Source organism: Hipposideros armiger, unplaced genomic scaffold (genome assembly GCF_001890085.2).
Source record: "Hipposideros armiger isolate ML-2016 unplaced genomic scaffold, ASM189008v1 scaffold_257, whole genome shotgun sequence".
NCBI classification, from domain to species: Eukaryota; Metazoa; Chordata; class Mammalia; order Chiroptera; family Hipposideridae; genus Hipposideros; species Hipposideros armiger.
In genome coordinates this window covers 1,912,356-1,923,966 of record NW_017731607.1, presented here as the reverse complement: position 1 = coordinate 1,923,966, position 11,611 = coordinate 1,912,356, and positions in this window count along the sequence as shown.

Genomic DNA, 11,611 nt, shown 5'->3' with positions numbered 1-11,611 from the left:
AAAATAATTTATGGAGATAAACAAAAGCATGTGGTTGTCCTTAGAGAGTAGAATTGATTGGAAAGGGAAATGGAGAAACTTTCTAGGATGCTCTTTCTCAACTGAGGACTGTGAGAGAATTAAGCCTTAAAGGAAATGATCTGAGTGACTATTTTCCTAATTCTCCTAATGATGAGTTACAGCTAGTACCATTCTAGATGCACAGGAGGTAAGGTAATTCATTAGAAATAGCATATATCATTGGCATTAGGTTATCTCCTAGAATCCCACTTGAGAAGAACTATCTAGGGCTGCATTGTTCCATACTGTACTCACTAGCACATATGGCCACATGAATTAAATTTAAATTATTTAAAATTCAATTCCTCAGTTAGAGTCCCATACTTCAAATGTGCAAAAATCACACGTGATCAGTGGCTCCTACACTGGGCAACGCAGACATAGAACATTATCACCATCACGTAAAGGTCTATGCACAGTGCTGGTCGATGGTAGCGTGATGGTTATTTAGGTTCTTACAACTGTCAAAGCTCAGTTAGGTGCATACTTAACATTTATGCATCTAACTGTGTGTCAATTTTACCTCTATTTTAAAAAATTAAAACTAGTACAAATAATTTTAAATTATATAAGGATAAGATTTCAAAGTCTGACAATAGCACTGTGTTAGGTCTCATGAAACATGGAAAACAAAAATTCATTTCTCTTATTTTCATTTGTCAGTTTCTATAATATATAACAAATCTAGTAAATTATAGCATTTCATATGATTACCAATCTTGAGTAATTACTTCCCATGAAAATAGCAATTTGTAAATGTATATTTGGTCTTGAGTTCATTGTGAAATATCATTAATACCCCCATAGCTGGTCAGATTTGTACTATATTCATTTCACCCAATTTGTCTTGAAAGGATTACAGGACAAGGGTATATTACAGCAATATGTGAACTAAATGTTTAATATTCAAGGTAGGACTTAACCCAGCACAGTTGGTGAAAAACATCACCACCACCACATATAATAAAAATACCTTCTATTAAGTTAAACATATCAGCATTTTTTATAAAGTCAAGTAATCATACCTCATATTATAAAACCATAAGACACTTAATTGGATGTGAGTTTGCTAAATTAGTATTTCAATGAATTAAAATTAAAGAGGGTATACAGGATTCAAGTGCCATTGGTTTTAGACCAAAATGTCTTAGAAGCAAAAAAAAAAGTTATCAATAGCTGTCAACAGTCAGTAAGTATTCAACTTAAAGTAAAATGTGAATTTATTCCAAATATCCAAACAAGAAAAGAAAATGGAAAAAAAAAATCTCTGCCTCTTGGATTAGTCTACAGTTAATTTCCTATCAAGACAGCATTTACCTTAATCCCAGCCATATAAAAACTATAACAGCTGAATTGTAGTCTAAGATCTAGCACATGTACAGGCGTAAGATCTTATAAATATAAACACACCAGTCTGCCTTAAGTCTCAGGAGGTTCCAGAAATGTTAATATTGTAAAGATTAGTTCTCATTTGCATAGTTCAGACACTGTGCTCCCGCGGGCTCATACTGGCTCTTCCCACCCACTTTCAATATCATCTGGATAACTTGAATTAGGCCATGGTAAGACCTGCTGGATGGTTCTTATGAAGTGGTGAAATTATTTAAGTAATAGTGTACTGAAAATGATAGTAATATGAAGTAAATCCTATAATACAAAAGTTTTGTGATTTATCTTTGTGTTATGTATAGTGGCAGCTCTTGCCCGCTTCACCATCTTATTTAATGGCATCTCCAACCTTCTAGGTACTCAGGCAAAAAAAAAAAAATCTTTGGAATCATTCCTCTCTTTATCTCATGTGTCTTATCTTGTCTATTAGGAAATTCAGTAGATGCTACTTTCAAAATATATCAAGAATTCAACTGCTTCCCACACTGTCACTCACTATTACTACCCTGGGACAAGCCACTAACAGTTCTTACCTGCTGCCACTCTACCCCCTGCTGCCTCCTCTCAGGACAGCAGCCCCAGGGACACATCATTCATGTCCCTCCTTTGCTCAGAAACCTTGTAGCCCCCACCTCATTCACAACAAAAGCCAAAGTCCCTACAGGGGCCTATCGACCCGGTCCCCATCTGAATACCATTTTAGCAACTTTTCCTCTACTTTCTCTGCTCCAGCCACATTTGGCCTCTTGCATATTTCTTGCACATGCCAGGAAAGCTCCCATTTCAGTGACTGCAGGAATCGCCCTAGTGGTTAGAATGCTCTGCTCCTAATACGTGTACAGCTACCTCGTTCACTTCCTTCAAGCTTTTGCTCAAATGTCCCCTTCTTAATAAGCCCTGTCCTTGGCACACTACTTCAAATCGCGATGCCCCCTTTATCCATCGCCCCTTCTCCATCTCAGCATTCCCGCTCCCCTTTACCCTGCCGACTCTCTTTCTTCCCAAAGTTGCCACGTTCCAACATACCACATAATTTATTTAATTTATATAAATACAGGTAAATAAGGTTTACACTTTCTGAAGAAGAAACTTTTGTCTGTTTTGTTCATTCATACATACCAAGCCTCTAAAATAAGCCTGACACATAATAGGTGCTCAAAAAAATGTTCGTTAATGGATACATGAATAGCTGTTGGAAACTCTAGAGAATGTCAAATAGCTTCCCATTTTCTCCCTTGATCTGAAGATATTTGGCAACATGATAATTGACTCTAGAAGCTACCCAATGTGTCGTGGGTCTGAAAAAGTTCCAAATTGTTTAATCATATCTGTGATTCTATTCTGTAAAAGAAAATATGTCCAAAAATCTAATGCCAGAATCATTATGGGAATTTTCTTGCTCACTACATCACTTCCAAGAGCAGTCTGAATAATTTCCTGAGACCCTAAAGAATGTAAATACACAATCTACTACTTAACTGGTAAAGACACTCTAGGCTTGTGAAAATTTTTAAACATATTTCAGGAGACACAATTGGCTTGAGGGCTAAAGCTAAGCTCTGATTTACAGGAGCAAAGAAACAAATGATTTTAGTACACAGTAAACTTTTATGTTTGACTGCTACGTATTTTATACCTGCACATAAAACTACTTTCCATTTTCTCTACTAGACACTAACTGTCAAGGTGTAAATACAGCTTAAAATTTAGGAGTATAAAATGTTTATAGCACCAAAGAACCAGTGGAACCAGTATACTTCGTATTGTTCAGTGATGTGGGTGGGGTTGAGAAAACGTGTATCATTCCATTTGAATATTCCCATTCTAAAATTTTATGAAAGGGTTAAAAATTACATGGAAATTATCGTTTATTTACATTTTGAAGCAAACTTCTAAAATGGTCACTGGGCATAATTTCTCTACAGCCATAAAGAAACATAAAGCAACAAATACCCTACATTTGTTTAAAAAATGTGTTGCAATGCTGTATATACTTAACAGATGCTTAAGAAGTTTAAAATTAATTGCTATCAGCAACAAGCATGACTGACAGCGTTAGCATAAGTTAAAGCAGTAGAAAAACATTTTTCCACTCTCGTGAGTGTTTGAATGGACGGAAAGTAAAAGAAGAGCAAACACAAGGGGATACTAACCTCTCCATACCTCTAGAGGGCAGGGGAGTGTTTGTTTATTATTTGTTTGCTTGATGCCATCATTTAGAAAGAAAAGTGATGACACATAACCCCCATTTTCATACGTCAACTTTTGGCAGAAATATCTAAAGTACATGGTGCAAAAAGGAGTTTTGGTTGCTAAGGTTTGGTCATGGCTGAGATAACTATAACCACAGCTATCAGCATTGAACAGTGTGTAAGAAATAAATCCTTGTAGCAACTGAAGTCCACAAGTCTACCCAGTCCATCCATGTTTAACTCAATGGGCACTGTACTCGCAGGGATGATAAGCAGCCCTGGGACTAAAGGATTCAATGTGAATCCCAGCTCATTTGAAAGTTCAAGCCAGAGAAAGCCTGCAACGAGGAAGTATCCTTAAGCAATAATGCATATAAAAAGTATGGTTCTATTGTTAATTAAATTCTCAAGTATTTATTAAATTTTTCTGGTCGCTCTATATCCTAGGAAAACCTAGACTTGCTTCCCTTGGCTCTAGAATCCTTGTTTCACGGTAAACAAAATATTTAGTTATGACATATGGAAAATTGCCAGCTTTGCTGTATCTTTCATTTAAATAACATATATTTAGTGACCCTGTTTACCATTTGCCAGACACATGGCAGCACTACAACAAGATGGGTGATGCCTGAGATTTGTTACAGAGCAGTAAATATGTGACCCTCAATCTAGGATGAGTTGTGCCAACAAATTGACCCATTCATTGTTTTCTAGACCAAAAAGAACATGAGTATATTTAAAGCCAGATATTACCATGAAAGCATAGCTCTGGAAATGAAACAGTATAAGGTTTTGCCATTAAAGATAGCAAAAGATGAGGAAAAGGCAGGCAAAGGCACACATTCCAATTCCACATTACACTCAGTGCTTCAGGACAAAATTTATTTCCACAACAAATTTCAATGTAAATCTCATTTTCTATGTTTTATATACTCTCCCACCAACATGGGACACAATCTAACTTAGTAATTCGTTGTTCAACTATACTTGTACATGAATAAAAGATGTAAATATAAAAATGTTTACTAAAATATTATTTGTAATTTTTAAAATAACAGAAATAACCTACATGCCTAAACTTGGGGGACTTAATAAATATCTGCATAATAGGATATAAAAAGACTATGTCTACTCCATATATAGAGGCATAAAACAGTCTCTTGAACTTCTTGAACTTCTGTTAAGTGAAAAAAATAAGTAACAAATGATACTCATGGTAACACTGCATTTAAAATATATGCATATATAGTATACATTTATATATAAATAAATAAAGCCTAGAAGGATATCATCCATGCTGTTAACAGTGGCAGACAACAATTTCAAATCTGTACACTTGGTTTACTACTTAAAACATTTAAATAAGCACATATTGCTTTCCTAATAAAAATATATATATATATTTTTTTTTTTTCATTGGGTAGGTCTTTCCAAGCTTCTGCCAACCACCTAGTGATTAAGAAATGACTTTTAATCCTAGTAAAATGGAACTTAGAAAAACAGCAATTATAGAATAAATCCAAAGAGGAAAGGGAGAAAGAATATCTTCCTTGATAGATGCCTAGACACACAGGCCTGTGGCCTACATGTCACACACACATTCACACATACATCAACTTAGCATGACTAGTCTGAATGCACAGGTTGATATAACATCCTAATAAATTAAGCCTTCATAAAAAAGGAAATGGGTTCCCAAATTAAAGGAACTAATGAGGAAGTGACTTTAGCAAAAGATAAGGAACTGTGATGCATGTCATCTAATGTGTTAGCTCCCAAGTCCACGTGTGACACTGACAGAGTTGTGATGGTGACACCAAACCCAGGCATTCACTGATACCTGAGTCAAGTCAAGAACTTGTCATCCTTTACCTCTTGTAACTCCCTTGCTAACAATTGTGAGGGCCATTTTGAGTCTTTTAGTACTATGGAAATTATTAAAATGGCCCTCATAAAGAAACTGGATGGACCCCCAGTTGAAGAACTAAATCTGTATGTGACCTCATCAGCCAGGAACTAATTCTCCTTTATTGGGTCAAATACCTAACCCACAATGACGATAGTGCAGAGGCACAGGAGAGAAGGATTGAGTAGGCCAGTTCACAAGGTTATAGCTTTGCACTCTACCTTAGGCCAACCTGAAGAGTATGTGTAGGTGGGTCACCTTTTTACAAGACAGATGGTTCACAGTTTTATTTTTGCTTTCAGCATAGCTATAAGGGAAAAAAGTCAAACCTATTATATATTAGTTGATGAGGAGGGAAAAGGTGAAATACCAAACCAGGACTTACTCCCTAAGCAGCCAATCTGGCATTAATAAGGGAGGCCTGTGCTTCTCAATATAGACCTCAAATAGATGCCTTACGTACCCAGCTTTCAATTTTGCATAAAAAAAAAACATTATCAAGACTGTTTTCATAAATCCATAAAATTCTCATTTAATTGGCCTTTATTTAACAAGTATTTACTGAGTAATTATTCTGTGCAAATAATATTCTAGACAGACAAGGAGCCTTTCTTTCACTTCAGTGGAGTGTCAAGCCAACAACATATCAATAAAGAGTTGTGAACTGGAACCATCACCCCCCTCCACACTCAGGGGTTTTGTTCCTCTTGAGACTAAAGTACCTCATGATGCAGTCCTTGAACCTATTTTTCTTCTCTATCCATACTCACTTTCTCGGTTTACTCATCCAGCTTTGTGACTCCAAAATGTATATCTCAGGACTAGAGTCCTTTTTGAACTACAGATCAGTATATCTAACTCCTAACATCTGCATTTGCATGTCTAATAAACAACCCCAACCTGACAAGTACAAAATCGAGTGGCTGACCTTTGTTCTCAAACCTGAAACTCCATCCATCTACCCAAAAACCTTGGCACCCTTAATCTCTCTCTCTCTCTCTCTCTCTCTCTCTCTCTCTCTCTCTCTCAACAAATCCCCTCCACCCCACCACATCCAATTTCTTAGGAAATCCTATTTTCACTACCTTTAAGACAAAAAAAAGAGTTAAACTACTTCTCACCATCTTCTTATTTTAAGCCACCCTCTCTCACTGGTCTCTTTGCTTCTACCATTGCTCACCTCTACTTTACAGCAGACAAAGAGATCACTTAAAACCTAAGTCAAACCATACCTGTTCTTTGCTCAAAACCCTCCTCCTTTCCCCACATTAGCCTCCTTAGTGCTCCTCAAATATGCAACTTTGTTTCCGCCTTATATTGTTTGCACTTTATTCCTTCTGCCTGAGATGTTCTTTCCCTAGATAACAGCATGGCTAACTCTCATCTTTTCAAGTATTTGCTCAGGTAACAGCTTCTTAATGAGGTTTATCCCAAATAACCTTTTTTAAAAAAATAAATAAATAAAGTTTATTGGGGTGACAATCATTAGCAAAGTTACATAGATTTCAGGTGTACAATTCTGTAATACATCACCTGTATCTCACATTGTGTGTTTACCACCCAGAGTCAGTTCTCTTTCCATCACCATATATTTGATGGTAGATGAAGGTAAAGGGGATCAAATAAGCTTTTTACAATTACCACACATTTTTGCATTCCCAGTTCCCTTACTTTACGCAATCTTTTTTTTTAATAGCATGTATCACCTTTTAACTTCCTATATATAATTATGTTGATTACCTTGCACGATTAGAAAGTAAGGTCCATGCAGGCAGGTATGTGCATGCCTTTTGTTCACTCAATTACCTACAACAGTACCTGACACATACTAGGCACACAAAAATTATTTGTTGAATGAATGCTTTAAGTATACAGGTGTGACATGAGCTGACCTAAATTTTAAATAGATTACTCTTGCTTCTTTAGAGAAATGAGATTGTAAGCAGCCTGAAATAGAAGCAGAAGATGAAGTTCAGTAGTCATTATTTTAACAGTATCAGAATTATATACATAAAACCAAAAATCATTTAGAAATATTGACAAAAGACATGGCACAACAGATTTGACTAGTTGTTTTATTGATATTTAGTATTATGCCAAGTTTTTAATCACCTTTAACAATAATGATAATACAACATTAATACGTGCAGTTGGCCATTGCTCATTGTAAATTAACATGTGTCCTTTTATACACTCCTCTAGATATTTCTCACCAGAAAACAAATGAATTCCAGACAGTTACAACTCAAAATGGGGCACATGTTACTCTCATAATTGCTGATGACAAAATGTTTTCTCATGTTTATGTTGGTGGTATTACATGCTCATATGCCATACTCCATCTAAGCAGAAAAAAATAATTCTCTATTTAATGAAACGATGATTTAAAAATTTTCAACTTTTAAAAATGTTCAAAATATGGAGAAAAGACAAAGCGCATGATGAGGTCAGACAACTAAGTTCACAAACTCATCCTAGAAAAAATGCTACTTACCTCATTACTAAATATCACTATGGTCACCTTCGAAGCACTCCCCTTGGGAAGCTATGCACCAATACCAGTGCCTAGTCCACCCTTCAAAGCAATTTTGGACTCTTTTTCTAGAATACCCATCAGAGCTGTCGTCGTATTACCCTTGATATCCTGAATGTCATCAAAATGTCTTCCTTTCAATATTTCCTTTATCTTCAGGTAAAAAAAAAGAAGTCATTGGGGGCCAGACCAGGTGAGTAGAGAAAGTGTTCCAATACAGTTTTTTGTCTACTGGCTAAAAGCTCCCTCACAGACAGTGCTGTGTGAGCTGGTGCATTGTTGTGATGCAAGAGCCATGAATTGTTGATGAAAAGTCAGGCCGTCTAACTTTCTCATGCAGACTTTTCAGCACTTCCACATAGTAAACTTGGTTAACTGTTTGTCCAGTTGGTATAAATTCATAATGAATAATTCTTCTGATATCAAAAAAAGGCTGGCAATATCGTTGCAACAAGTTCGCAAACTTAATTGTCTGACCTCATACATTTGATTTCATAATAACAATTCATGAATCTATTCCTTCAAAAGAAATGAGTTATTAATTTAATAGTTACTTTAGGGCTGCTTTAACAGTCCAAATATGAAATTAAAATCCTAACACAGAGAAGCTATTTAAAAAATAATATATTTCCACCTTTTTCAAAAGCTTATCTTTTAAAGAAAAAGTCTTTAGATGAAGAATCAAAAGAGTAAGAAACTAAAGCATTTTTTATATTTTCTTCCTTTTAACTTTTGTGCAGATTGCAGGCTTGAACAGGTATTTTAAGCTTTAGTTATTCTAGCATAAAATGATCAATATAATAACTTTCACAATTGCTAACTGTAATATGGAGGTAAGGAATGCTATGTACACAGGAAATTTGAATTATTATTCTATTATTTCAGTTTTGAAAGATTTCCACAGAGTAGAGGAGGAAGGGTAAAGGTTTCACATGCTAATGTGTATTTTTCCCCATTCATTTACTTAATTGACATATACTCAAAAACAATGGCAAAAGGAAACAAAGGTGCAAATAGCCCCAGGGACATACCCCAGTCTGAAAATAAAACCTCTGCATGATCTTTAGATATGAAAGAAACTTTCAAATTACAAACACAAGGATAATACTAAAACACTCCCTATGCAGCCCTATTATTCAGCTGGCAGACACGCACATGCCTAATTCACCTGAGCAAAGCAGAAAGAGAATTTAGAAGGAAAGCTTGATAATGGAAGCCTGCTATAAAGGGAGCACTCTATGTATGCAAGAGATTCAATTTGGATAAAAACAATTTAAGATAAAATCAGAATATTTGTTATGTGATTAAGTTTAGTGTTTTATTAAAAAAATAGCTGTCACACAAATCACACATATTCGAAAAATATTGAAGGCCTGTACAAGTCATTTTCTGCTATAATTTATACAGATGGGGGTGCTAAAGTCAATTTTTTAAACTAAGCTAGTTTAAAATAAAACTGCAACAAAGGTATATTTTTATATTTTTAATGTATGCATGTAGAATTTCTTCATACAATGAAAAGTTCCTATAAGAAGTTATAGAGGTTAAAAAGGAGCTAACCTAAAATCTTATCAACAATATAGGACTTTGTCCTATGATTAATTTGTGGCTTTGTTTTGTTTTTTGTTTGTTCATTTGTTTTGTTTTTTAAAGATTTTTATTGAGGAATTGGAGGAAGGGAACAGACATGTTGCTGTCCTTTTGTTCTTCAGTCTATTTGTGGAGGACATCGCTTCACTGGCCCATGTTGGTATTATCATTGCGTTCTTCCCGGGTGAGGCAGTTGCTTGCGGGCCATTGGACGGCCGCTCATGGCGGCTCACAGCAGCTCACAAAAGCTCACACCTGCAGCCAGCCAGCCCCACTGTAGGCTATGCTGTCGCCGGCGACTCACAGCAGCCCAGCTCCAGCTCAAGCTGTTGTTCACCATCTTAGCTGTAGAGGGCGCAGCATCAGTGGCCCTCATGTGAGATCTGAACCGGGGCCCTGCTGCTCAGAGCTGACGTCCCAAACCAACTCTTAACCAACGCGCCACTCAGCCAGCCTCGTGGCTTTGTTTTTATGCTTGTTTACATATGCTTTATGCAACAATTTTTTCTGGCAAAGTAAGATGGACTTTTGGAAAAGGGACAACATTAGGAAGTACCTTCCCACATCAAGGATTACAACCAAGTATGGTCCACCCTAGAAGAAAATGAGGTCCTCACTGTCCCTTGCCTAGACCATTACAAAGCCGCCTTACTGATCCCACTGAGTTTGATCTCTTACCCTTCCAGTGTATATTTCATATCGATCCTTAAACAACCAGTGCACCCATACTAAACTAATCAAAACTATGCCCCCATTGATTCCAAATTCACTGAGCTTCATGATGAATGGCTTTGGAATTTGATTTCTCAGAAAATATTGGGGGGGAGATGAGTCATATCATCACAGCCATGAGACTAGCAGAAAGTGAGCTCATGGGGGAAAAAAAGTTCCGTGGGATATTTTGAAATGTATATTTGAAAGAAAAATATAAATTAAACTAAATCTTCTTTCTAAGTCATCAATTGCTAGTCATACGTATCCCATATAATACATGATATGTAGCCCTGAAATAAAGCATCAATATCAAGCTTGCCCAGAACTAAACAATCTTTACCACGTTTGCCTCCAATTAAAGGAAACTGGTAGGGAAAGGTTGTGTTATCCAAAATTTATGTTAGTATGGGTTTTTCCTAAAGAAATAAGTTTTATCTTAAAATAGCTTAATGATCCCTGTTAATATCATCAAGGTAATTTAATAAAATTGTCATTATATAAATATATAACTCAATCCACTTTTGTAATTTATTTCTAAGTAGTGTATTTTCTACTTGATTATTTGCTTTCCAAGTATAATATGATATATATCTTCCAATGTATACCTAAACTTCACCTAGTAATTACCTCAACATTTATTTTCATTCAGGAAGAAGGACTAAATCACAAATGCCATCTTACCTAGACTCTTAAATGAAATAAAATAATTTAATGTGGATCTTTTCCTCTTTCTAAATCGCAAAATAATTTCAAAGATAATGTTGTGGAATACTAAAAAAAAAAGTAGTCCCTGTGGTACAACAGAAAATTTCAATTTGTTAATCTTGTTAGAATTAATTTCTTTATAGTGATACTGGAGTGTTTTTATACATTCTTTCACCGTCAAGCTATATAGCATTATTCTACCCAAAAACCAGAGGATTATTTTCAAATGAGCTGGTTCTTACCAAATAACATCCAATTCCAATCATTACCCCCCAAAACTGCAAAGGTAGTATTATTCATATGTCTTTTCTATTAATCTTCTCCATTTACTCTAAAGCACCTACATTCAGTACTTATCAGTTGAGATATAATAACCCCTCAACCCTCTTCATGAAACCTCTCTCCTTTCTAATACACTTTACCAGGCTTAATTAAAGGTCTAGAATGCCTTATATTAAACATATTTACTACAGACTGTGCCCCCTGCCAAATTCATTAAAACCTAATCCCCAATATGATGGT